Consider the following 23,268-nt stretch of genomic DNA (forward strand, 5'->3'; position numbering starts at 1 on the left):
TGTGTGTGTTCATGCAGAGGGGTGCATGTGCTGTGTGGGTGTGTGCATATACATGTGCATGTGTGTGGAAGTCAGAGGTCTCTCGTGTGCAGATGCTTATCACTTTTTTGTTTGAGACTGGGACCCTGTCACTCGTGGTATGGAATGTCACCCAGTAAACTAGGCCAGAGTTCCATGGATCTACCTGTCTGCACTTCCCAGCTCACCATGGCTAGGATTACAAGTGTGTACCATCATACTCGACTTTTATGTGGGTTCTGTCTCAAGTTTTCAAGATAAGAGCTTTACTGACTGAACTATCTCCCCAGGCCCTGGCCTAATACTTTCAACCCTTACCTTTGTACTCCTCAAAGGAAAGAAATAGTTAGGGTTATTCAGATAAAAATCAGTCCTTCATTTAAAGTACCTGAGTACCCATCACATTTTGTGTTACACAATGAATGGATTATTCTGTCTCCTCAGATGAGTAGAGTGTACAGTGCAATTCTGCTGGCGTTGACAGAAGTGTATGCCACAGTTTTAACTGCAAGAACTTTGTATTCCTCCAAGCACAGCATGCTACTCTGTTTATAGTCTCTGAGAAATTAGAATTCATGTTTCCTCTCAAATTATATGCCATATTTTTCATGCTCCTTTTAAGTCTTAAATAGCCCTCTCTAAACATGATCGCAGAGTGTCCATTGAGGGTAGGGTAGGGAGCTGAAGGTATAATGGGCATGGAGATCTGTTGTGTTTAGCACAAAAATGTACATCAGTTTATGGTCACACTACAGGAAATGTTTCCCATATACTACTGTGATGGAAAGTTCACTCAGTCCCTCCTCCCAAGCAGCTATTCAGGACTGTAAATAATTAGTTTTTACAGAGTGAAGTTCGTTTGATGGGGATACGTCCATAGTAAAAGCAATCTCAGGAGAAATCCCAAAGCAACATAACATAGCCATAGTAGCTGGGAGAGGAAAGCTGGATTGGGTGCTGCTGAAACAAGTGATCCAGCAGCAGATCTGAGGCAGAATTGGAGAAAGCTAGTACATGGGGAGCATGTGGCAGCCAATCAGAGGCGTCAGAAACCTCATGGAGACTTGATAAATTAAAATTGACTAGTGGAGAAAGTACTAAAGAATGTGCCTTATTAAACAGGTCTAATTTTCAGGATAGTGCTAAACATTAGGAGATAATTGTTTAAGAAACCACAATAATGAGAATAAGAGAAAGATCATCAGCGAATGAGATCTCAGCAAACAGCATACCGGCTAGGAAGATGGTGCATGGGCACTGTGTCAGGAAGCAGGCATAGTTTATGCCACTCAGACAAGGGGATAAGGAAAAAAAAATCTGTTTTGGTTTCAGGCCAAAAGGCACTTAATAAAATGAAGGACGTAATGAAGCAAGATGGAAAGCCTTGACACTTATGACCCAGGATATATGGAACATTCCCTTCATCCCATGTATAGACACACTATTCTCATCAGCTGCTATACACAGCCAGAACTTACCCTCCAGGAGACGTTCTGAGGCTCAACTCTCCAGTATGGCTTTGGGAATCCAACAGTGGAACAGCTTTCTAGCTTTCGATTTGTAGACCAGGCTATCCTCGAACTCAGAGATCCGCCTGCCTCTGGCTCCCTGAGTGCTGGGATTACATACACACACACACATACACACACACACACACACACCAGCTTATAATTTTGTTTTTCAGTTGTTTTTTGTTTTGTTTTTCTGAGAACCTGTTTCTTTGTGTATCCCTGGTTGTCGTGGACTTGCTTTGTAGACCAGGCTGGCCTGAACTCACAGAGATCTGCCAGCCTCTGCCTCCCAGTGCTGAGATTACAGGCATGCGCCAGGACACCCAGCTGTTTTAAGTTGTTTTTTTTTTTTTTTTAATTTTTATTTTATGTGCATTAGTGTGAAGGTATCAAATCCTTTGGAACTGGCTGTACAGACAGTTATGACCTGCCATGTGGATGCTGGGAATTGAACTCATGGCCTTTGGAAGAGCAGCCCACGCTCTTAACCTCTGAGCTATCTTTCCAGCCCATATATGTACTCTTTTAATAGTTAAGAGTATGTGGGATGGGCACAGGGCTAGCTAGACACCTGCAATACAACTGAGAATAAAGAAGATACACACAAGTGTAGCCTGACAGCCTAGCGGAAACCGCCCCCCCAGCAATTCTAGTGGGAAGGGATGAGATGGCCACTTACTCAAATTATCTTGGCTAAATTAATTAAAGCAAATGTTTTTATTTGTGTACACAGATGCCTTCCCCCAAGATAGTATTTGAAAGGTCAGCATTGGATATTAGGAACAAGGTTTTTATAGCTCATGCGTAAGGGGTTTCTTTTTTTTTTAATTTACTTTTTTTATATTAATTACAGTTTATTCACTTTGTATCCCAGCTATAGCCCCCTTCCTCATTCCCTCCCAATACCACCCTCCTCCCTCATCTCCCATTCCCCTCTCCAACTCCACTGATATGGGAGGTCCTCCTCCCCTTCCATATGACCCTAGCTTATCAGGTCTCATCAGGACTGGCCACAATGTCCTCCTCTGTGGCCTGGCAAGGCTGCTCCCCCTTGGGGGTGTCAAAGAGCCCACTACTGAGTTCATGTCAGAAACAGTCCCTGTTCCTCTTACTAGGGCACTCACTTGGACACTGAGCTGCCATGGGCTACATTTGAGCAGGGGTTCTAGGTTATATCCATCAATAGTCCTTGGTTGGAGTATCAGTCTCAGAATAGACCCTTGTGCCCAGATATTTTAGTTCTGTTGTTCTCCTTGTGGAGCTCCTATCCTCTCCAGGCCCTACTATCTCCCCCTTCTTTCACAGGATTCCCTGCACTCTGCCCAAAGTTTGGTTAAGAGTCTAAGCATCTGCTTTGATAAACTGCTGGGTAGAGTCTTTCAGAGGTAAGGAGTTTCTAAATGGGGGATTTGTTAGGCAAAATAGGGGTTACAAGAACAGACTGTATATGTAATAAGTTAGTACATTGTTCCAAGGTAGACATCACAAGGTGGTCATATAACCTTTTGAAACAAAGGTCATGTTCAAGATGGTTATAAACGACTTTTTGAAACAAAGACATGATTGCCATTCCTAAAGCAGGCGCCTAAAACAGGTGGGATATAGCCTAATCCCTGAAAAACAAAGGTTTAATCATAAACAGCAATGAACCTAGTTTGTTTTTACTAAAGATGGCTTTGTTTCTTAAGACAGGGTTTCTCTGTGTAGCCTAGGCTGTCCTCCAGTTCTGAGATCAACCTTCCTCTGCCTCCGAGTGCTGGGGATCACAGGCGTGCCTTAAAACTTACGATGAAGGCAGGCAGGTTCTTCAAAAGGTTTTTTTTTTTTCATTGAAAAGGCACCATAAGAACCAATCACAAATATTATTGTTTAATGTGCATAGAAGCCGGTTCAACAGGTAAAGTGCTTGTTACACCAAGGTGAGGACCAATTATATGTCCCCAGCACGCACTGAGAGGAGGCTAAGGTTACTAAGGAGCAAGAGCAGCGTGTGTGTGTGTGTGTGCGCGCGCGCGCGCGCGCAAGTTGCAAGCCATGACTCTACGTGTGGAGTAAATTCGTTAGATTCAAAGCATTTGGAAAGTGTCTTTCCTGATCTATAACTTTGTTCTGTTATTTAAAACATCATCAAGTTGTTATTAAACGTGGAATTAGGGGTGATCCAAATCTGTCATCCCGGGCCACGCCACAGTCACGCAAATGTAACTCCAAAATACACTCCCTCTTTGAAGCGAGTTATGGGGCCGCAGTGTGAAGGGACGTGGCTTCTCCACAGAACCCTTGCGGTCTCGCATTTACACATCCTCCCATCTCCTCTGAAGGTCTTCGGAACCGGGATCGGGTTTACCGCACTAGAAACTTGACCGGATCACTTCCGGGCGGATGCTCTAGGCACTTCCGGCCTCCTGCTCCATCCGCCAGGCTGCGTAGCTCGCCCAGGCCCGGCGCCCTCCATTTATAAAGTATGACGCAGATGCCCGGAAACACCACCAACCCAAGAGTACAAGATCCTCAGGGTAGAGGGGCCCCCACGGCGGAGGCAAGTGACGCGGCGCGCACCGTTCGGCCCCCGTGCGGCCTCCCTAGAGCTCTGAGGGCGCGGCCCCTGGCTGCTCGTGGCCTGGCTCGCCCCGGCTCGCCCTCTCCCTAAGGCGCCAAACGGCGCTCCCGCGCTCCGGCGGGCCTCGCTCTGCGCGTGCGCACGAGCAAGGCCTGGCGTCCCCGCGCCGCACGCCAGGGGGCGACCTGCGCCCTCCCGCCAACGGTGTTGACAGCGCCGCGCGTGCGCAGACTCGGCCGCGCGCCAGGCGCCGGTGGAGACGCGTGCGGCCCCGCGGAGGACCCGCTCAGTGACAGCCGGGTTCTGACGACAAGAGCGGAGCCACGTGGCGCTGGGGAACGCGGCGGAAGTGATGGCGACCAGCTGGCCCCGCAGAACCGCCCAGCAGAACGCGTGGATTAAAAACGCAGCCAGACGAGCCCCGCACCCGCGGGCACCGCGAGTAAAAACACGAAGAAAGCGACTCGGCCTTATCCCCCTCCGTGACTTTTAGGAAAGCGGGAGGAACGGAACTACGCGCACATCAGAGAGCGCATGCGTGTCCGAGCCGTGTCCGAGCCCTCTCCGCTTCCCCGCCTGGACGCGGGAAGGCGGGATGAGTCCTTCCGCCGGGGTTGTCGCTCCTTCTGCGTCTGCTCAAACCCCCGGGGTCGGGTTCGAGGGGATTAGATCCGGAAACGGAGGCTTAGCGGAGCACGCAGTTTCTCTCCCGGCAGGCGGGCGCATGCCAGGTCTTCCTCCAAAATAATAACGTTCAGAGGGAAAGAGCAAAATAATAAGTAAAGGGCACGACTGCTCTCAGAAAACAGTACTGCCGTTTTCTTGGCCTGGGCTTGCAACAGAGCTCAACGGGAAAAGTGCTTGCCAAGTATGTGCAAGACCCTGAGTCCGATTCCAGAATCGCTAAAAAATATATATATAATTTTAAAAATAGCACGATTTAAAATAGTGGCATAAGTTACCAGATCATCTGCGAAAAATCTAAAGCACCCAAAAAGCATAAGAGGCTGAAGGATTAAAAAAAAAAAAAAATCCTTTGTAATGAAAAGGTTCTGTATGGTAACAATTTGGTATTCATTGGTTTTGAAATTGTAATACGAGGTCAACCTGGTCTACACAGACATTTTCAAGAATAAAGAGCAGAGCCCAAAATACTAAGAAACCGAGTATTTAGAACTAAGGGAGTAGCACTTAACAACTCTTAAATAGTTACATCATTTGAATTTGCACAATTCAGACTCTATATATGATCTGACTACTGTTGACATGCAAGGAGTTCTCGTTATCATGTTAGCTCCGGCAGAACAACATGACCCAGATTCCTGGTTACTGGAGTACGTTAATTGTGAGTAACCACAAGAGAACACGCTTAACTGCTAGCACTACGGTCTGCACATAATTGTACTAATCACAAATGATCCGTGGACCTGGCACACCACTTCTTTCAAGGTGTTAGTGGTCATTGTAAAATATATAAAGTTCACAGGGAGACAGAAACACGTGGGTCTTGTGTCAGTGATAAACTGCTGTGGTTACTAACAGTTGCAGAACTCTTGACATCGAGCAACTACCTGAACCTGTGCGCTGAAATAGCATAGATCCTAGCACCATAAACACATGTCCACAAGAGTGCTCTAGGCCCCCCTTAAACTGCCAGCCATGGAGTTGTGATGTACACCTGAAATCCCAATAGTGGGGAGTGGCACGCGTGTACGAAGGCCCACTTGCAAGGGGAGCCCTTGGCTGGCCTTTGGGAATTTTTGCAGTCTATGGGTGCCCTAAACCGATAGAAAAATTCACCCTAAATAATAGTGATTTGGTGTGCATACGTTATGCAAACAATTTTCTTTACGCTGTTTTAGTGTCTTCCTTTTGTTAGGATAAAATATTCTGACAAAACCAATTTAAGGACGGATTTTTTCCTAGCTCACAGTTCCAGGTTACGCAAACTAATTATACTAAGAAAGCCTAAACTAAAAAGGTTCCCTGTTCCTCAAAAGCAGCTGCCTTGGGAAAATATTTTGCCCAAAGTAAGCACACCAAATGTGCTGATGCAATCAGCCTGGAGGTGATTTTACACTGCTTTAATCCTAGCACTCAGGAGGCCAAAGTAGGTGGATCTCTGAGTTTGAAGCCAGCCTGGTCTACAGTTCTATGAAACTGAGGGCTACACAGAGAAACCCTGTTTCAAAAAACAAAATAAAAGAATAAGAGTCGGGCGTGGTTAACATACGCCTATAATCCCAGCATTCAGGGAAGCAGAGGCAGGAGGGTTTCTTTGAGTTCTGGGTCAGCCTGGTCTATAAATTGAGTCCAAGACAGCCAAGGCTGATTAAAGACATGTGCCACCACACCTGGCTTCTAGCTTGCATTTTTATATTGTAATAAATCACAGCCATGAGCATGACTTTACCCAATTCTGATATATAGTAATTGAGGCCGGCAGGCAGTAGTGGCATACACCTTTAATCCCAGCACTAGGGAGGCAGAGGCAGGTGGATCTCTTGTGAGTTCAAGACTAGCCTGGTGTACAGAGCAAGTTCTAGGACAGCCGTGGCACACAGAAACACTATCTCAAGAAAAAAAGAAAAAGGAAGGGAAAACTGCGTCCTCCCAAAAAGTTGAGTCTTTTTCTTTTGAGACAGTTTCTCTGTGTAGCCTTGGATGTCCAAGAACTTGCTTTGTAGACCAGGCAGGCCTCAAACTCAAAGAGATCTGCCTGCCTCTGCCTCCTGAGTGCTAGGATTAAAAGTATGTCCCATGGCCAGGCATGTAGGCATATGCCTTTAATTCCAGCACTCAGGGAGGCAGAGGCAGGCAGATCACTGAGTTCGTCTCCAGCTTGGTCTACAAAGCTAGTCCAGGACAGCCAAGGCTACACAGAAAAATATGTGCCACATGCCTGGCTAAACAGTGTCTTAAATAAATACAGGCTAACTTCATACTCATGATTCTCCTGGTACCCCCTCCCAAATGCTGAGATTATAGACATATACCACCGTATTTAGCTAATAATTTTATAAAATTAGTTTTGTTGTTGTCGTTTGTTTTTCTTCCCAGACAGGGTTTCTCTGTGCAGCCATGGCCGTTCTGGACTTTCTTTGTAGACCAGGGTGGCCTTAAACTCACAGAGATCTGCCTGCCTGTGCCTCCCTGAGTGCTGGGATTAAAGGCATGCACCACCATGCCTTTAACAGGTGTTGGTGGTGATTAAGTGATTAATATTTATTATAGATTTATCTTTTTAGATAAACAGTGGTTATTCTTAAACTACCTGTATACCCAAATCACTACACAGAGACAAGAATTTATTTATTTAACCTAGAGCCCAATGCTGGGCAATAGTTACTCCATCCTAAACCTCCAAGCTTGCATAGTTTCTTCCCATTCAGATATCCCACATTATACTTGCTTCTTTCTCCTACTCTCCAGACCAGAATGTCCCATTGTATTCTCTACATTGCTCAGCACTGGTTGGATGTTTAATTGAGAGCAAATATAGAGAACAAATGGTGGTATGTTTACACAAAATTGAGATAGTTGGTGCTTAGAATAAGCATCACAATGCACTGTCTGGATTGAAACCAGATAGTGGGATAGAGAAATCAGCATTTTGAATGAACAAGGGTAAATTGTATACATTACACAAGAACATATACCAACAACAGGGTTTTTCTGTGTAGCCTTGGCTGTCCTGGACTTGCTTTGTAGACAGGCTGACCTCAAACTCACAGCAATCCATCTGCTTCTACCTCCCTGAGTGCTGAGAATAAAGGCACGCCTGGCTAAGAAACCAGAACTCCAAATGTAGCTTTCAGCATTGGTCAGAGAAAATTCCTTTTCCTGTGGGTGGTAGTGATCACAGACTCATCATCGCTGGTAGATGTGCTGAGAGTAACTGTTGAGTGTTCAGCCCTAAATAGGACATGTAAACTGAAACCTTCCGAGGCTCAAGGAACGTCCTGGAAGATGGAGTGGGAAGAACAAGATGATGGGGTGGAGTGTTGTAGAACGCTGTCTTCCAGGAGGACATGGCATTGCACCCTGAATCTCTCAGCAACTCAGGTTATTACACCAAGACCTGCAAGATAGGGATCTTAGGGTTCGCTTCCCTGGAGCTTACAGTTAGCGCTTGCAAAAAGGAGGGTCTTAAAGGAACTCCTCCTTCCGGGGAAGATCTATAGGTAGTTAATGGTTGCTGGGGAGAGAGAGGAGGAGACATTTACTTGGGTGGTATAGCCACTTAAGCACCTGTAAATAACCCCTCACTCACTCACATTCCTGGTAACTGTTGTTAACGTCATTGGTTGCGGGGGAAGATATTAAGTAAAAGGGGAACTAGGAGGGAAAAGAAGGAGGATCAATGCAAGTGGAAGGTGGGAAACAGTAATGGCGTGATCAAAAAACATTACATACATACGTGAAAATGACATAATGAACCCATTATTATACACAATTAATACATGCTAATATAGGAAAAGTTCTCTAAAAAAAAATTAAGGTGTGGGGACAAGATGGCTTAGCAAGTAACGGAGCCTGCTTCCAGGGCTGAGGACAGAGTCAATCCCTGGGACCCATACAGTGGAAGAAGAGAATGAACCCTCATACATCGTCCTCTGACCTCTACAAAAGGCGAGATACAAAGCTCCCATAAACAATTTTTTTAACTTTAAGATTTTTATTATTTTATGTGTATGAGTGTACTGTCTACATGTATGTATGTGTGCCACATACATGCATGGTGCATGTGGAGGTCAGAAGAGGGTATTGAGAGACCAAAAAGATTAAAAATTAGCAGCTATTATTAATTAAGGCCTAAATTATGTGGGGGAAGTCCAGTAATGCCCTGAGGGGAAGGACCGTCTGACTGCATTCTTTCCTCACCCACTAGAGATACAGTTGCTAGGAAACTGGCCCATTCCCCTAGGGAGGGACATCAGGTCATTAATGGTTTGGGGACCTTCCTATAGCCAATCAATTCAAAATGTAGCATTTTGACCAATAAATGCTTGCCAGGCAGCAATTGCCCCTGCCTTGGGCATGCTGGGAGGGACCAGAATCTATATATCACCCAACTAACCTGGGCGTAGCGCACTCGGCTCCCACCGCTTCGGAGGTGGGGGTGTGTGGGCCCAAGCTGCAGCTTGTAATTTACAATAAAAAGAACCTCATGTATTTACAGCGGAGTCTAGTTATTCCTGGTCTTTTGGGGTTCGTGAAATGGGCAGAACAGTATGAGATCCCCTTGAAGTTATGGGTGGTTGTTAATTACCATGTGGGTGCTGGGAACTAAACTTTGGTCTTCTCCAAGAGCAACAAGTGCTTTTAACTGCTGAGGCATCACCTCAGCCCCGCTTTTTTTTTTTTTTTTTTAATTAAAATACTTTTAAAGAATATAAGGTTTGGCCAGGCATGGTGGCACACACCTATAATCTCAGCAGAGGCAGGCAGATCTCTGTGAGTTCGAGGAAAGGGAGTCCAGGACAGCCAAGTCTACACAGAGAAACCTTGTCTCCAAAATACAAAAAGAAAAGAAAAACAAACAAAACACACACACACAAAATGAAAACTTCGGCTAGGAGTATCACTCAGTGATAGAATTGCATAGGAAAGACCCCAAGTTCTATCTTTGGCTACCGTAAACATATGCATACACATATCATACTGTGATTATTTACACGAGCATGGTTCCCATAGGCTCATATATTTGAAAGCCTGGTCCCCTTTGGTAAACTGTTTGGAAAGGATTCAGAGGTCTGACTTTGTTGGAGGAGGTGTGTCACTGGGGGTGGACTTTGAGTTTTCAAAAGGCCACACCAGCCCCAGTTCTCTCTCTCTCTCTCTCTCTCTCTCTCACTCTCTCTGCCTCCTAATTGTGGATAAGGATCTAAGCTCTCAACCACTCCTCCAGCCTGACTCACTGCTGTCACACTCCCCACAATGATGGCAAGCCACCAATAAACCTTCTTCTTTAAGTTGCCGTCACATTTTTTTTTTTTTGCAGCAAGAGAAAAGTGACAAGACATGTTCGTTTGTACATACATGAATATTATGTAATTATAAGTGAACAAATTAAAATTGTGAATTTTTTAAAATTATGGATCTAACAGCTTAAATTTTTCAAAAGCACATTCTTTTTAAATGTACTCACCACAACAAGGCATAAAATATTTCTCATAATGTAGATTAACCTGCATGCATACTGCAAAGGAACATTAGTATAATATAAATGAAAATAAGATCAAAGAACATCTTAGGACATATAAAATACTGAAAAAGAATGGGAAAAAATGGATTTTACAAGCATACAGTCAGCTGCACTTGTGTGAAGGAGCTGATTGTGGTGGTTGCTTGGCTACCTGTACAAAGTTAGACTGAGGTAAGTGGGGTTTTCTTCCAAAACTAGCTTTACAGCATGAGCTATTTTGACTAATGATCCTTACATGTCTCACTTTAATATCCAACCCAATTTAGCTCTGTGTGACTTATGTTCCAAAGAAGCTTTGTCTTTTCCTTTTCCTGTCTTTTTCTTTTTTTTTTAATTTTTTGAGACAGTGTGTGTCTCTCTTAAGTATTCCTAGCTGCCCTGGGAACTTACTCTGTAGACCAGGCAGGCCTGGAACTCAGAGATCTACCTTCCTCTGCTTCCCAAGTGCTGGGATTAAAGGCGTGCACCACCACAGCCTGGCAACTCCGACTGGAAAGTGCTGCCTTTCTTTATTTTGGTGGGAGTGGAGGCAAGCTCTCATTAGGTAGCCTAGTCTGCTCTCAAATTCACAATGCTCCTGCCTCAGCCTTTTAAATGCTGGGATTACATGTATACTGTTCTGCACCTGAGCAGACGTGGTAGGTAAGAAGGGGGGAGGAATCCAAGCCTGCAGCAGCTTTCCTTCCCCTCAGTTCTCCCTTGGCCACTAAGTTTTTTGTTTTCATCATCTCTCTGCTTTCTTGTCATCTATTTCCTTTCTCTCTCCCTGCCCTATTTAGCCATTTCTTTAGTTGACAGCGACCCTGTGCCCGACTCTTTCTATTACTCAATGGTGACAACTCAAGATACCTCTCCCTGCCAGGCCTGCATTCGGAGCCAGGATGTGAAACTTCCGGGCCAATACCACTCAGGACCCAATACCACTCAGGGCCTGGGGGTGGGGTGCTCAGCATCACCAACCCACAGGGACACTGCTCTGGGAGGCTCCTCTCAGTTGATTACTCTCTGAGCTTAGATGCCAGGGCCTGAGCTTGGAAACTGGGCACTGGTGACATGCTGGGCTACTTGAGAGCCCAGCAGCAGACAGAGAACAGACACCATATGCCTGGGAGGAGCACCAGGACCTCTTCTGGTAGAAGCAATGGCTACCCAAACTTTACTCTGGAAGCTGAAGTACAAGGCTCACTAATCTGAGCTTTGTAGTAGCCCCAAATAGGCATGGGAAACCAGGCACAAATTGCTGGGATGGCCCCTGAGGCTGCCAGGACCTCTTCAGTTGTGAAGCAGGACCGCTGGCTCTCTTTAGTCCTCAAGCCATCACAGCTCCGCTGCCTCCACTGTCCTTGCAAACCATCGCTCTTTGCTGCCTCTTCCTTAGTGTTATCAGCTCAGCACACACACAGGCAGAGAAAAACCTCCGAGGAATAGCTGTTATCAGGCTTAATGCTGCAGCGTCAGGGAGACACACGGAAGAGTCTCTCTCGCAGCCAACCGATTTGATGCCACACTGCTTGCACACCACAGGAAAGACCAGGAGGCCAAGGAAATTAACAAGCCCAAAGTACTGTATACAGCAAACTCAGCAGGCCAGGCATACTCGTGCACGCCTGTAAGCTTGTCTCTCAGGAGACGAAGGCAGGAAGATAAGTACCCTCATCATCTAGGTATAAGTCAGGGCTACAGTGAAGATCCCGTCTCAAGAACACAGTATTCAATAAAGCATATCCAAAGGACTTTTTAAAATTATGTGTAAGTATCCGACCTAGAGCTAGAGAGACCTGATGTGTCTGGGACTTGAACTGAGGTCCCCTGGAGGAGCAGTGCAAACTCTTGAGCGCTGAGCCATCTCTCCAGGCCCCCAATGTACATTTTAAAAACAGAAAAGAACTGAGGAGCTGACAGAAAACAAGCTGCTTATACCAGAGCAAAATGAGTAATATACTGGGGCTTTTCCCTAGTTCTTATTTTGTCATATCTTCTTTTAAATTTAAAAGTCTTTTTTCTTATTAACTTCGGGTAGGGGAGGGGGCAAGTGCCATAGAGCACATGAGGAGGTGAGAAGTTTGCAGGGGTCTCCTTCTACCTACCGTGTTGGCTCTGAGGCTCAAACTAGGTGGTCAGTCTTGGCCACAATTGCCTTTATTAGCCAAGATGCCATCTCCCCCCAACACCCCCAGCCTTCGGGATTTTGTTGTTTTAAGATTTTGTTTTGTTTTTTGTGTGTGTCTGTGCCCCTGGGGTCTCAGATCCCCTGGAGCTGGAGTTCAGTGTCTGTCAGCAGCCCTTTTGTGGGCGCTAGAAAACTGTGCTCTGATAGATCAAGCACTCCTAACCGTGGAGCCATCTTTACAGCCCCGCTTTATTGTTTCTGAAGACAGAGTCTCACTATGTAGCACAGGCTGGCCCCAAGCTCACCATGTAGCCCAAGATGGACAGGAACCACCCATGGGAGCCTCCAGAGTGCTGCTGGTGTGCACCATTATACCTAGCTTAGAAATAAAGCCTTGTAGGACCGGCCTGGTGGCGCATGCCTTCAATACCAGCACTCTGGAGACAGAGGCAGGTGTACCTCTGTGAGTTCGAGGCCAGCCTGGTCTACGAACTGAGTCCAGGACAGCCAGGGCTACACAGAGAAACCTGTCTCGAAATGCACACACATACAACACAAAAAGAGAAAGAAAAACCATGTAAAAGAAAGTTCAAAGATTTGAAAGTATCTCCTCAGAAGCAAGAAATGGAAAGATGGGGCTGGAAAAGAGGCTCAGCTATGAGCCCTGCTGCTCTTGCAGAGACAGGAGTTCAGTTCCCAGCACCCACGTGGTGGCTCACAACTATCCATAACTCCAGTTCCAGGGGATCTGACACCCTCTTCTAACCTCCTCAGGCACCAGACACCACATATATGCAGGCAGAAAACATTTCACAATAAATAAATCTCTGGAGAAAGAGGGAAGATGATAAGTTGGAGGGTGTTGTTTGATTTTTTTTGGTTTTGGTTTTGGTTTGCTTTTGAGACAGGGCTCCCTATGGACCCTTGGCCCTTGGCTCTCTTGGACCTCACTATGTACATCAGCCTTGCCTCCCCAGTGCTGGAACTGAAGTCACGGGCCACCATGCCCGGCCAAGACGCCAAGTTTTTAAAAGCCTCGTACAAACTTCTAAGTACGTGAACGTATTGTCTAAAATAAAACAGAACCTAATACCGCCAAAACCAACAGACCGCTGGGTTGGGATGGCTCCCTAGGAAGACAGCATGCGCTAGGCAAGCAAGAGGGTCTAAGTTCCGATCCCAGGCACCCATTTAAAGGCTGTGCCTTTAATCTCAGGTTTGGGGACGACAGCGACAAGCAGATCCCAGGAACTCACTGGCCAGCCAGCCGCGATAAAACTTCAAGATTCAAAGTCAGGGAGACCCGGTCTCAAAGGGGTAAGGTGGGGCTTAAAGCACCCAACATCCCCCAGGGGGCACCCTCCCTGGCAGCCGTGCAAACGCACAGGACGTGCACAAAGAACCCAAAAAGAGCCTGCTCCCACTACTGCTCAAAGCCTTTGAAAGGTATCCTACGGAAAGTGCGCGGCCACCTCGCGCACCATGTCCTTGCCTGGCCACGAGTCACAGTGTCTCTACTAGGCGGAGCTTCCTCGGGCTGGGTCCCTCCCGGATTCTCTCTTCTTTCTCCCGGGCAAACCCACCGCTGTCTCGCTGAGGCCAACTACCTCTCCCTCGGCCGGGACTCGGCGGGACTACCAATCCCACGCCTGCGGCCCAGCACCCGCGGGCGCAGTTCCCAGCCCACCCGGGTGGCGGCCCTCACCTTGGGCCCCTCGTCTCGGTGCTCCCAGTTACACCCGGAACCTCGCCAGCCTCTCAGAGCTCCTGAGAGGAGGAGCTTGGCAGTCGGAGCTGAGGAGGTTGAGGCTTGTTTACTCTCACCGTGGAAACTCCCAGGAGCCGGCTGCGGGTGGAGCCTGGTCCTCCGAGCCCCCGCGAAGCCCCTGGTGATCCCCCGCGCCCTACCCCAGCTCAGCCCAAGCCCCAAGCACCCGGAAACAGTAGCAAGGATTTGGGTTTTGCTGAACCCGGAGGGCTTCAAAGCGGGAAGTCAGCAGGAGGCTGAGGCAGGAGGATCAGAAATTATAGGCTTCCATGGGCCATCCTAGCCAACAATTGTCTTTTAGAAAATAAGGGGAGGCCCAATGATAGAGTATCTGTTTAGCATTCTTAAGGCTTTGTGTTCAATGAGCACCCAAACAATAATACTTAGAAGTAAATATATAAAACAGGGTCTCAGGATTGCAAAGTCGGGCCTCTGATGAACTCGGTGTGTAGCTGAGGCCGGCCTTGAACTTGAAGGTGATTAGAACTTGCATTCTTTCTGAAAATACAGCTGGGTGTGGTGCCCTCCTCTAATGCCAGCTCTCTAAAGATGGAGGTAAGAACCGGAGTACAACGCCAACCTCGGCTGCTTAAGGAGTTTAAGGCCCAAGCTACAGGCTCTATGAGATCCGAGACCCTGTTTAAAAGAAACGACAGAAAGTAAAAATAAAGGAAAGAAGAAAAGAAAATATGTTTGGCTTATCCCTCAGCTTGGCAGTAAATCCTGAAACCCAAGAACAGAATGACTTAATCTCTTTGTCTTCTTTGACATTTAGTTTTCTAAGTATTTGCTGAGTGGTAGAGTTAATTTACCTCTTTTTTTTTTTTTTTTTTTGGGTAGAGTTTCTCTGTAGCCCTGGCTGTCCTAGAATTCAGGCTGGCCTCCAACTCACAGAGATCACCTACTTCCACTTTCCAAGTGCTAGGATTAAAGGCATGTGCCACTATGAGTCATGTATATTTTTAATGAAAATATACTGTTGTATTTCGTTGTTTATGAGACAGATACTGAGATGTCCAGGCTAGTAATTGCAAACCCATGGGCTCCTGAGGTCCTCTTGAATACTGGGAGCACAGAACAAGGATTTTTGTTTTGTTTTTAAACGTAATAAAATTAATGGTTTTGTTACTCACCTGTAACTAAAGATAAACCCAAATTTAACTCAGTTACTGCGACTTTTACATCACCTACCTCAGCCCCCTGCTGGAATGAAGGAATCAAGCAGTACAAAATTAAGAATAATAATAATACAGAAATTGATTGAAACGTCAGAATGAGCTAATTGCAAGATGAGGTTATACAGTTTTACTGGAAGCAGCCCTTGGCCTCCTTGAGGGAGAGAGAAGTGCACACAGGGAGAGGAGGAAAGATACAGGGGGTGGGGGGGGGAGCAAAATGCCTGGAGTATATAGTGAAGAGCTCCTGGGAGGAGGGGAGGAGCCCCAGCCCTGAGCTGGGGAATTCAGGGTAGAAGGCAGAGTATACCAGCCATGCTAGAGACAGAGGAATGCCTGAAACCAAACAGAAATGAGTTCTCTCAGTGATAAAGAAATTGTCTAGCCTGATCTCTGTGAATTTGAGGCTAGGCCTTGGTCGACACAGAGAGTTCTAGGATAGCCAGGGCTGCATAGAGAGACCTTGTCTCAAAAAACAAAAACAAAACAACAACAACAACAACAACAAAAAACATCTACATACACACACACACATACAGAGAGACAAAAAGAAAAAAATAAAGAAAATTGCCTAGCATTTGCATGGCCCTGGGTTTCATTCCTAGCACCACTTACACACACACACACACACACACACACACATGGGGGGGTAGGGGGGAGAGAAATGCATAAAAGTTATTTTTTAAAAGTTGGTTGAGGGGCTGGAGAGTTGGCTCAGTGGTTAAGAACACTACCTGCTCTTCCTAAAGGACCCAGGTTCAATTCTCAGCACCCACATGGCCGCTCACAACTGTAACTCCATTTCCAAGGGGTTGGAGACATTCATACTAATGCACATAAAATAAAATTTAAATTATTAAAAATTTTTTTTGTTGATTAGTATCCTAACTTGGTCTCTGTTGGTGATAAAACCCTGACCAAAACCAGCTTAGGAAAGATTTATCTGGTTTGCAGGCTCTCATTGAGGAAATCCAAGGCAGGAGGCGAACCTGCATCCCAGGAGGAGCACAAGTGCCTGGCTTGCTCAGCCTGCTTTCTCAAACAACCCAGGAACACCCCCACCCTGTCCCCCCACACGCTGGAACCTCCCCTATCAGTCATCCCTTGTTAGTCAAGAAAATGCCTCCTCTCAGAAATACTCACAGGCCAATCGAATGAAGACAATTTCTCAGTTCCCTTTCCCCGGGGTAACTCAGTAACTCGTTTGGGTGAAATAGACGAAAACTAACCAGCAGTTGGGTTTTGAAACACGATTTCGCTCTGTGGCCCATGCTAGCCTGGGGTTCACTATGGAATCTAGGCTGGCCTGAAGTCTTAAAACAGCCCTCTTGACTCAGCTTCCGAGTATGAGATGACTGTGCCGTTTCTTTTCTATTGTTGATGCTTTATTGTTTTGTTAGGTTTGTGTTTGTTTGTTTTTGAGACAGAGTCTCTGTTATGTTATGGCTGTCCTGGAACTCGCTCCATAGACCAGGCTGGCCTCCAACTCAGACACCTGCCTGCCCCTGCCTCAGGACTTCTAGGACTAATAACACAGGCCACCACACCCACCTTATTTTCTGGACATTTTGTTTGTTTGCTTGCCTTTTTTGTTTTTCAGCGCTGGGGAGAGAACCCAGGCCCCCCCCCCCCCACATGCTCTAATGTTGAGCTACATCCTCAACCTGACAGTTAACTACTTTTAAAGGTAAAAGCTCAGCAGTTGAGATTCTGCTCTTCTAAAGGACCTGGGTTCAATTCCCAGCACCCACATGCTGGCTCACAAGAGTCTGTAACTCTGGTTCCAGAGGATCTAATAGGCTCTTCTGGCCTCCCAAAGCACTAGGCATACACATGGTACACAAACATATGTGTAGGCAAAACACCTATACACACAAAATAAATATAAATGTTTTTAAAGGAAAAAATGACTAAACAGGAAAAATATATTCTCTTAGCCAGTAGGGAAGTGTAAACCAAATTGAGCAAATCAGAATTTTGTTGTTGTTTTGGTTTGTTTTTTTTTGGGTTTTCAAGACAGGGTTTCTCTGTAGAATAGCCCTGGCTGTCCTGGACTTGTTTTGTAGATCACGCTGGCCTTGAACTCACAGCAATCTGCCTGCCTCTGCCTCCCTGGATGCTGGGATTACAAGTGTAATGCCACTGGGCCTGGCCATTTTCCTTTCTTTCTTTTTTTTTTTTTTTTGAGACAGGGTTTCTCTATGTAATCCTGGGTGTCCTGGAACTGGCCTGGAACTGGCTCTGTAGAACAGGCTGACCTCCTGCCTCTGCCTCCTGAATGCTGAAATTAAAGATGTGCACGACCAATGCCCAGCTGTCGTAAGGCATTTTCTTAATCAGTGATTGATGTGCACAGGGCCATTCCTGGACTAATGGTCTATGTTCTATAAGAACGCAGGCTGAGCAAGCCACAGGGAACAAGCCAGTAAGTAGCACTCCGCCACGGCCTCTGCATCAGCTCCTGCCTCCAGCCAGGTTTCTGCCCTGCTTGAGTTCCTGGCCTGACTTCCTTCAATGATGAACAGTGATGTGGAAGCATAAGTCAAATAAACCCTCTCCTCCCCAGGCTGTTTTGGTCATGGTGTTTCATCACAGCACTAGTAACCCTAACTGAGACAAACAACAAGAAAAACAACAAATGTAGCAGTGTTGGTGTGAGCGTAAGTTAATGCACTTACTGTGGAAATCAGTGTGGAGGTCCCTCAAAAACTGAACTTGAAGCTACTCTGTGCCCTGGCTACATAATTCCAGAGTATAGTTGCTGAAACCCACTTGGGTCCTGGAACCCTGACTAGGGATATGGAGGTAAAGATGAAAGGACGGGCACGCAGACAGAAAAGCTGGAATCCAGGGAGAGTGTGGGTCTAATAGAGTGCTACCTACTACCTCTGTAACCAGAACCTCAGCCTGCTAATTACACCCAGCTCAGGTGGAGGCATTAGCTAGTGTCGGCACCAAGTCTCTGCAGGCCAGTATCCTACCAGATGAAGCTGCGCTGGCTAGTCTTCGTCAGTGGAAGTTGGACCCAGGAAGAAGAGTTTGCCATCCCTCTGAGCCTCACCCAAAGAAGAAGGCCTTTCCTCTTTCCCATGGGTTCCAGGCTTTGACCTTGTCATGGCTGTGCCCATGTCATGTCTATGATACATTCACTCAGAATGTCAGTCACTGAGGACTTCCTGCGCTCTCCCCATATAATAAACCCAAGGGAATGAAAGTCAGCACCCAACACATATTCCTGCACACTCAAGTTTATTGTAGCTCAATTCACAGTAGCCAAGTCATGGAAGAATCTTAGGTGCCGTCAAATAGATGGAAAAAAGGCGCTATTTCCACCCACCAGAGTTTTATTCATGTATAAAGAAGGACAGGTGCCTGGAGAGATCACTAAAGTGCCTGTCCTCAGGAGGATCTAAGTTTGGATCCCTCTGTGTAGCCCTGGCTGTCCTTGAACTCACTATGTACCCAAGGCTGGCCTCAAACTTACAGAGGTCTACCTGCCTCTGCCTCCCACATTAGTGGGAAGAGGAATGAAAGATGGAATGAGAGGAGAGGAAGAGAAAGGAGAAAAGAGAGGGGACACTAACATACTTGGTCCCATTTTAATCTTATTTTCAAGCTAAAAATGACTCTTAGTTGTGTATGTGTGTGCCCTTGCTTTGTAAATCAGTAGAAAACTAAAAATGAGTGGAAACTGTGCAAAATGATTTGTTTTGTCCTGTTTATTGTTTGTTTTGGTTTTGAGACAGTTTTTCGGTGTAGCCCTGGACTATCCTGGAACTTGCTCTGTAGACCATACTGATCTCAAACTGAGACATGAGCCCGCCTCTCTGCCTCTGAGTGCTGGGATTATGTGCACCACCATACCCAGCAAATGTAAATTTTCCATGGGCAATGTATTTACTATTTCTATTGCGGTGATAAAGTGACATAACTAAAAGCAGCTTGGGGAGGAAAGGGTTCATTTGGCTTTTGCATCCTGATTGTAGCTGATCACTGAGGGAAGTCAGGCAGGAACTGAAGCAAAGGCAGAGCTGGAATGCTGCTTTCTAGCTTGCTCCCCTAGGCTTGCTCAACTTGCTTTTTCACACAGCTACCAGCCCAGCAGGGGCAACTCCCACAGTGTCCTGGACCCTCCCATATCAATCATTAATCAAGACTATACCCTTACAGGCCAATCTGGTGAGGACATTTTTTCAGTTGAGAGTCCTTCTTCCCAAATGACTTGAGTTGGCAAAAAAAAAATAACCAGCACAGACAACTTCCAAATACATACTTTTATGTTCTTATTGGCAAAATTAAAACAAAGCAGTGGTTCTTAACTTTCCTGGTGCTGTGACCCTTTAATACAGTTTCTCACATTATGGTGACCCCCCAACCATAAATTTATTATTATTGTTATTATTTCTTTTCAAGACAGGGTTTCTCTGTGTAGCCTTGGCTGTTCTGGACTTGCTCTGTTGACCAGGCTAGCCTCAAACTCACAGGGATACCCCTGCCTCTGCCTCCCCAAGTGCTGGGATCACAGGAGTGCGCCACCACACCCGGCTCATAAAATTATTTTTGTTACTACTTCAAGACTATAATTTTGCTACTGTTATGAATCATAATGCAAATATTTTTGGAGCTTGAGGTATGCCAAGAGGGTAATAACCCATAGTTTGAGAACCGCTGGAATAGAGGGCCACAGGATAATTCACGTAAACAGGCCTCTTCACACTCTTCTTTCCTGAACCCTTTTAACACTGTGGGACACTGTGCATGTGTATACTGTCATCATCGTCATTGTCAGTATTTTCCCATGCGTCAAAATAAACATACTCCAGGAGCAAGTCACATATTTTAAATGATATTTATTGTTGCTCGTCGTTCAAGCTGGCACAGTTGCTGTGCTGGGGACAGGGAAGGCGTGCAAGGCCGGGGCTCTGCCACGGAGTGGCACCTATACCACCGCATGGCAACTTGCTTTTCATGTTTCTGCTACTCAGGCTTTGTTCCTTCTTGTTTTCTTTGTCGGCTTTTCTTTCTTTTTTTCCCCCCCTCAGATGACCTCTCAGTGTTTGCCAGGCTGTCCTCAGACTTGCAATCCTACTGTGTTCCTCAGACTTTCAGTCCTCCTAACTAGCTGGAGTAATTTTAGTTTTCTTTTCTTTTGGGTTTTTCCAGACAGGATTTCTTTGTGTGGCCCTGGCTGTCCTAGAACTCACATTGTTCACCAGGCTGTCCTTGAATTTACAGGTTCACCTGCCTCTGCCTCCCAAGTGCTGAGATTAAAGGCTGATGCCACCAAGCCCAGCTTGATTTTAGTTTTCTATACACTCATTGTTTTTATTTATTTATTTATTTATTGTTTCAAGGCAGGGTTTTCCTGTGCAGCCTTGGCTCTTGGCTGTCCTGGACATGCTTTGTAAACCAGGCTGGCCTTCTGAATCAGAGATCCTACTGCCTCTGCCTCGTGAGTGCTGGGATTACAGGCATTCACCAACCACCATGGCCCAGCTACCCTCATTGTTTTCTGAGAGTGCTCTTTCTATATAGAAGCACAGATACACTGATGAGTCACACGCACATAAGGATAGCAAAAGGCCATAGCTCACAGTCTTTAGTAACATTTTCCCCAGTTCTTCGGAAGGGAGTAAGAAGTTCTCTGGAGAATACACTGTTCCCCAGATTCTGCTGGTAGCCAGGGTCACTGAGTGTTTGTAAAGGCCACTGGAGACCTGTAAGAGTCAAGAGAGGCAATTTATCCCTGCAGGGTACACAAATGACCTGCAAATGAGTTTGCTGCAAGGACGCACCTGAGTTTAGGAAAAAAAAAAAAAAAAAAAAGAAGGAGAAAGAGCTGGAATAACAAGCCAGTTGTCTGATGATTCCAAACAGAGAAAGAGGGGAGGCAAAACCACTGTTAACATGTTTAGCTATAGCATGATAGAGCTTAAAGAAGGGGTTTATTTTATCTTGTGCATTTGAGTGTTTTGCAGCAAGTATATTTGTGTGCTATGTGTGCGTGCCTGGTGCCCACAGAGGCCAGAAAAGGCCATTGAATCCTTTGGAACTAGACTTACACACAGATGGTTGTGCTCTACTACATGGGTGTTGGGAACTGAACTCAGGTCCTCTGCAAGATGGCAAGTTCTCTTAACTCCTAGGCCATCTCTTTACTCGATAGTCCTAGCCCCTCTCTGGAACACAGACACATTAGACTATGATACAGCACTCTAGAAAAATATACAATTGATCACTCCTTTCAAAAGTCAGCAGAGTTACAGCCGGGCGCGGTAGCTCAGGCCTGTAATCTCAGCACTTGGGGAGGCAGAGGCAGGCAGATATCTGAGTTTGAGGCCAGCCTGTTCTACAAAGAGGGTCCAGGAGAGCCAAGGCTACACAAAGAAACCCTGTCTCAAAACGCCAAACTAAAACAAAAACAAAGCAAGCAAAACCGCTGTTAGCAGTGTGCAGTGGGACACTTCTGTAACCCCAGCATTTGAGAGTTAAGAGGCAGGAGGCTCAAGATGTTATGGTCATCCTCATACACCTAGTAAGTTGGAGGCCAGCCTGGACTACACGAAACTTGTCTCAAAGAAAGACAAACACACACCTTACCTGCTCAGAAGGCTTTCACGGGTCACGAAAGTCACAGAATTAGTACTTGTCAGCTGACCACATCTACCTCCTGGCAGCATGGCTGAAAGAACTCTGTGATGTGGGTGCTGCCGACCTGAAGTCCCCGTGCTCCTGCTGAGGAAGCGGAAGCAGGGGCATCGTGAGTTCGAGGCCAACTTGAGCTACATTCACTAGACCCTGTGGAAAAAAAGAAGGGAGGAAATGAAGTGGGGACACAGGATGAGGAGGAGGAGCCCCAACTTCTCAAGCATGGAGTATGCCAACTGCTTAACCCCCGGTACTGACGTTTCATTTACCTGTTAGGGTTTAAAGGGAGAAACAGCCACAGGAAATGTATGTAATGGGCTGTTACAGAGATTTGTCCTTACACAACAGAGGGACCAGAGGGAAGCAGGCGTGGATGTTGTTTTCTGAGTTTGGCGGAGGGGTGTGTAGAAGGCGGGCCTCCTACACCAAGTGACTCACTCCCCTGCCCTGCGTTTCCAAGGAGTGGGTGTGGAAGGGGGGGGTACCAGCAGCCAAAACCATACCGCTTCAGGCCGCAGGCAATAAGGAATTCAAGTGCCCATCCTCCAAATCTTGCCCAATCTCTGCAACCCCATCCCCAACAGGGGTTCTGGGTGCTGTGGTTCAGGAAGTGCTCTGTAGAAAGCAGCCTTGGTGGTGACTTTGCAACATCCAGGGTGCTTCCATGTAGGGATGGCCTGTGGGCAGCCGGCAAGTGGGAAGGCTACTGAGTCCTTAGTGCAGGCATTCTATGAGCTTCCAGGGAGAGTTAGTTGGTTTTGTCCACAGAAGGCAGCAGTTCATTTGGCTTGGTTGGTTTTTCCTCCCCTCGGTGTGTGTACGTGTGTGCCCCTATATGTATGTGTGTCACCCACTGACCATCTCTCCAGCCCCAGTTAAGTGCTCAGCAGTTAAGAGCACTGGCTCCTTTTCCTGGGGTCCAGGGTTTAATCCCCAACACCCATATGAGAGCTCACAACTGTCTGTAACTCCAGTTCCAGGGGATATGAACCCTCCCACCTACTCTAAGTAGAGATGCAATTCTTTTTTAAGTGCTTGGATTCAACTAATTTTCACTCTAAAAACTAACTTTGGGTGGGCATGATAGTAATCTCAGCACTTGGGAGGTAGAGGCAGGCTAATCTCTGTGAGTTCAAGGACAGGATGGCCTACAAAGTGAGTCCATGACAGCCAAAGCTACACAGAGAAACCCTGTCTCAAAAAACAAAAACAAAACAAACAAACAAACAAACAAAAAATTACCTTTGACTTTCTTCCTCTCTGTGGTTTT

The 23,268-nt window shown here is 46.3% G+C and overlaps 1 long non-coding RNA gene across 1 annotated transcript; it reads right to left on the reverse strand.

The window, feature by feature from the left end:
• Window positions 1-20,214: 20,214 nt before the first annotated feature.
• LOC132654096 (uncharacterized) lies at window positions 20,215-22,380 on the reverse strand. The gene is made up of 3 exons (XR_009591779.1): window positions 22,268-22,380; window positions 21,951-22,148; window positions 20,215-21,067 (listed from the first exon to the last, which is right to left on the reverse strand). It is a non-coding gene; the product is annotated as an uncharacterized LOC132654096 (long non-coding RNA).
• Window positions 22,381-23,268: the final 888 nt, after the last annotated feature.

This window comes from Meriones unguiculatus, chromosome 5, assembly GCF_030254825.1.
Source record: "Meriones unguiculatus strain TT.TT164.6M chromosome 5, Bangor_MerUng_6.1, whole genome shotgun sequence".
Taxonomy (NCBI): domain Eukaryota; kingdom Metazoa; phylum Chordata; class Mammalia; order Rodentia; family Muridae; genus Meriones; species Meriones unguiculatus.